The sequence below is a fragment of the Papaver somniferum genome, chromosome 1 (genome assembly GCF_003573695.1).
Source record: "Papaver somniferum cultivar HN1 chromosome 1, ASM357369v1, whole genome shotgun sequence".
Lineage (NCBI taxonomy): Eukaryota > Viridiplantae > Streptophyta > Magnoliopsida > Ranunculales > Papaveraceae > Papaver > Papaver somniferum.
The window spans coordinates 151,760,606-151,766,040 of NC_039358.1; positions in this window are offsets into that span (position 1 = coordinate 151,760,606).

Sequence of the window (5,435 nt, forward strand, 5' to 3'; positions counted from 1 at the left end):
TCCTCTATACCAATTTCTAATGTTGGTTCCTCTGTTTTGGGATCTCACAACCGTAAGTTGCAGCTTCGTAATGTTCTCTTTACACCAAAAATCGCTCATAATCTCTTATTTGTTTCTCGTTTCACTTCTGATAACAATGTCTTATTTGAATTTCATCCAAATTTTTGTCTTGTGAAGGATCGATGTACCGGGAAGGTTCTTCTTCGCGGCATTGGGAAGGGTGGTCTCTATCAACTTGATGTTTCGTCCAAAATTCCTCAGGCTTGCATTGGAGAACGTGCCAGTTTACAGTCTTGGCATGCTAGGATGGGTCATCTGATGATGCGCACAGTTCGCAAAGTTATTTCTCAGTTTTCTCTTCCAGTTTCGAGTAGAACCATTAGTTTTTGTTCTTTTTGTCATGAGCATCGGAGTCACAAATTACCTTTTCCGTCCAGTCGAACAGTTTATTTGAATCCGTTAGATTTAATTCTCTCCGATGTATGGGGACCCTCTCATATTTTATCTAATGAAGGATATAAATATTATGTTATATTTATTGATGTGTATAGTCGTTTTACTTGGATGTTTCCTATGTCTCAAAAGTCTGATGTTTTCTCCATCTTCTTTCTGTTCCAAAAGCACGTCGAAAATCTTTTTAGTCGAAAAATAAAAATCTTTCAATCTGATAATGCTGCTGAATATCGGAAACTTACTTCACACCTTCAAGCACTTGGTATTTTTCATCGTTTCTCTTGTCCTCATACTTCTGAACAAAATGGTTTAGTTGAACGTCGTCATCATCATATTCGTGAAACTGGTCTTACTATTCTCAATATGGCCTCTGTACCATCCTCGTATTGGTATGATCCTTTTACACTGCTTGTTATTTGATGAATCGTGTTCCTTCGACCTCTGTCAATAACTCTTCTCCCTATGAAGCTCTTTTTGGTATTCCGCCTGATTACACTTCTCTTCGTGTTTTTGGTTGTCTTTGTTATCCTCACTTGCGTCAGTATCGGTCTCATAAAATGGATGCTTTGTCTTCTCCTTGTGTCTTTATTGGATATAGTCCTTCTCATAAAGGTTATCGGTGTCTTCATATTCCCACGGGTCGTATCTACATCAGTCGACATGTTGTTTTTGATGAGACTACCTTTCCCTTTGCATCTGCGTCATCAACCTTGCCGGCGTCGTCTTCTTCCCAGGTAAACTCTTCCTTTTCTGTTTTTCCCACTTTTGTGCCGTCTTGTATACGTCCGCAGATTTCGTCAGCACATGCTTCTCCTGATCAGCCGCAATCACCACAGCCATTTCATGTTTCCGTTCCTCGTCCAGTGCCAGCACCTGCTTCTCCCGTTCTGCCGCTGCCAGTCCCTGACTCCACTTCTACTTCGATGCCACCACCTGTTTCAACTCAATCACTGTTGGTCCCTACTTTCGTGTCTGTCTCTTCCCCCCTTCAGCCGTCGCCTACTTCCGTGTATGCCTCTGCCCCACTTCAGCCGTCACCCACTCCTGATGCCTCTCATTTGTCTGTCTCCGATGATACTTCCGTTTCTATCCCAATATCTTCTACTGTTCCTCACTCCATGACCACCAGGGCTAAACATGGTATTTTTAAACCAAATTCAAGGTATGCTCTTATTTGTGACTCTTCTCTTGAACCAACATGTATTTCTCGGGCTCATAAGGATCCTCAATGGCGTCAGTCTTCCGACGATGAGGTTAATGCCTTGCTTCGCAATGGTACTTGGTCTTTAGTTCCGTATCATCCTTCTATGAATGTCATTGGATGCAAGTGGGTTTTCCGTCTCAAACGTAATCCTGATGGTACAATTTCTCGTCGTAAGTCTCGCCTAGTTGCCAAAGGATATAATCAACAGGAAGGTATTGATTACTCTGAAACGTTTAGTCCGGTCGTTAAACCGTGTACTATCCGTATTATTCTTACATTGGCTTTGTCCTCCAACTGGCCTATTCATCAACTTGATGTCCAAAATGCTTTCTTGCATGGAGAACTTCATGAAGATGTCTACATGAAACAACCTCCAGGTTATGTTGATTCTCGTTTCCCTACGCATGTTTGCAAGTTACATCGTTCTCTTTATGGACTTAAACAGGCTCCTCGTGCATGGTATTACAGACTTAGTAATTTTTTATTACAAATTGGGTTTGTTACTTCGAAGTGTGATTCCTCCTTGTTTATTTCTAAAGGCACTCATGGTGTTCTCTACTTGTTGGTCTATGTTGATGATATCATTGTTACTGGTTCTAGTTCTTCGGGTATTGCCTCTATTCTCACTCGTTTACAGCAAGAATTTGCAATTAAAGATCTTGGTCAGTTATCTTATTTTCTTGGAATTGAGGCTATTCGTACTTCTTCGGGGTTATTTCTATCTCAACAACGGTATGCTCATGATCTTCTTATTCGAGCCAAAATGGATGGGGTAAAGCCAATTACTACTCCCCTTAGTACTTCTGGAGACATTTCTTCTGATCGTAGTACTTTATTGACAGATGCTACTGAGTATCGTAGCATTGTTGGAGCTTTGCAATATTTAACGTTTACTCGTCCAGATCTTGCATTTGCTGTAAATAAAGTTTGTCAATTTATGCATGCTCCTACTGAATTTCACTGGGGATTAGTCAAGCGCATTCTTCGTTATCTTAAGCACACAAGTACGTTTGGTCTACTTCTTAAGCCTTCTCCGTCTTTAACCCTATCTTTTAGTGCGTATACTGATTCTGACTGGGCTGTTTCACTGGATGATCGTCGTTCTACAAGTGGTTATTGTGTTTATTTGGGTGGTAACATTATTTCTTGGAGTGCTCGTAAACAGAAAACAGTTTCTCGTTCTAGTACTGAAGCTGAATATCGAGGTCTTGCTATTGCTACTGCTGAAATTATGTGGATTCAGTCACTTCTCTCTGAACTTCGTGTTTCTACTCACTCACCTCCAATATTATGGTGTGACAATCTTGGTGCCACCTATCTCACAGTTAATCCTATTTTTCATGCTCGGACAAAACATATAGAAATTGATTATCACTTTGTTCGTGATCAAGTGGCTTCTAAACTTCTTGATGTTCGGTTTATCTCATCTAAAGATCAAATTGCAGATATCTTCACCAAACCACTTTCTACAGATCGGTTTTCTGTGTTACGGTTCAAGCTTACGGTTCAGGATAACCCGTTACGCTTGCAGGAGGGTGTTAACACAACACCTAGTCCGTGTATATTGTGACCCAACAATTATACACGGCTAAGCTTTCAGAGTTTTTTATTTTTTAGAGTTTGTTATTTTTAGAATTCCTTGTATATTAGGCAATTCTCTTTAGTTAGGAAACCTGTTTACCTTGCATCTCAAGGAACTCATGTATATATATATGCATTACAACTTTGTGTAATTTATTAAGTTTTAAGTGAATCAATAACAAGAAGTTCTGTTTAAGTCTCATCTCTTCTTTCTCTGTGTTAGTCTCATCTCCTATATTAGTTTCATCTGATGGTTTTGGGTTTTAGTACACAGTGATTTTATACTAGAAAACGGCTAATATTAAATAATTGAATTCTAGATTTCACTATGCATTAAATAAAAAGATTCTTATAAAGCAAAGACCTATTTAGAATGTAAATAATTTCACATTAAGAAAACAAACTTTTTCCTATGAAAAGAGAGTGAGACAAAAAAATAATCGAAAAAGTAGGTAGGATTCTCATTATATGTGTGTATAATTATAAGGATTTATGTCTCTATTTATTAGGGATAGAAGAGGAGACCCTAATCTTAGATACAAGGGCATCATCTTAGTAAACAAATACTAGTTCTTAACACTTCCCCTGATGACCACTGTCTCTAAGTCACTATGACTATATCAGGAAAACTGGAAAGAGAAAAACCTGAAAATACACAAGTTATATAACATTGTTGGACACGCATATGTTGCTCGTTAAAATCTTGAAAAAAACCCAGTGGGACAAAACCTTGACGAAGGAAAAAGAGTAAAACGCGATAAGTCCAGTAATGCACCTTTGATGATGTCACCCTCCCAGATAAGTACTTCAATAAATTCTTGGCTTGCAAATCTTTAAGTTGAGACATCCCAATTTCGATGAACGAATTTCTTAAATATTTGAGATAGCTTTGTGAAGAAATCTACTAGTTAATGAAGTCTTCTTTAAGCTTGAACAAACAATGTTGTCTTCGAATAAAAGTGTTCTCGAGTCTTCATGCCTCTTTAGATACACTGAGACTTGTGTCTTGGGTTGCTCTAGCTTCTCGAAGATGATTTGCAAAAATAGTTGATGTAGGTTCTTCAACAAAAGGCTAAGATTCAGATGCATAACCATAAGTCAACAAAATTGTAAGTGTGGCCATATCTTACGTGGATCAGAATAACATCCAAATCCTTAAGAGATGGTTGTGTTGATTTGGTCTAACAAAATGACCTAGTTAATGTGGGAATCCACCAAATAATCAAAATGGATACACCTCCCCTGGATGACAACCATGTGGAATGAAATTGCCTCACTAAAACCTTACTAATAAATCCCGATGGGAAAAATTTGGATGAAGGAAAAAGAGCACAAATATCAACATTTTGAAGAATTTTTTTTTTCAACGTCATCGAGATCGATGTTGCCTCGTTAAAACCTTGTCTGGAAAACCACATGGGACAAAACCTGAAACGAAGAGAAAAGAGTATAATTTTTGACATTAATATGGATGTTAACCCAACTATATGAGTTTTACATAAGACAAGAGTCAAATTAAACTCTAGTCGATCTATCTCAAAGACGAGTTTAAGCTAGCATAATTCTAACTGCATATTTAAGAAAGAAAAAAATACAGAACTATGTTGTTAAAGCATGGATTTTGGTGTTTCTAAGGACACCTCAAGAGACCTATAAAGATGATATCATCAACTAATTAATCCAGATTCTTGGTTTTGTACCAAATTTTTATTCCTAAAAACACACACACATAAAGGGTGGTTAAACATGACGTATTCGAGTCATGTGGCTGTCTGATTATAATTTGAATCCTCCAAGGATTACAAATTCGAATATGTTCTCCGGCCACATTTCTCATGTGAATGAAATATGATTCCTTAGAGGACTACCACGCCAAATGCATCAAATAAGGAAAACAAAATTTATTGAACCAATCCTAGGTGAAAATGCGGGGGTCTAACAACCACACCCAACGATTCGTTTGGAAATCTGAGGGGACTTACTCCAATGCACTTTTTAGAGAATCAACTAGACATTCAGACTCAATCTAGAATAAAGTATATCAAAGAGTTTAATATCTCTAATTCTTAATTCAATCCGCAATCAACAAATAGGAACCTGCGAGCCTGATTGAATATAAGAAGAGTAACTTAAACGGTACCAAATACCAATGTTCAAGTGCCAATCAATGTAAATCAACAACCCAAGGTTGGATATT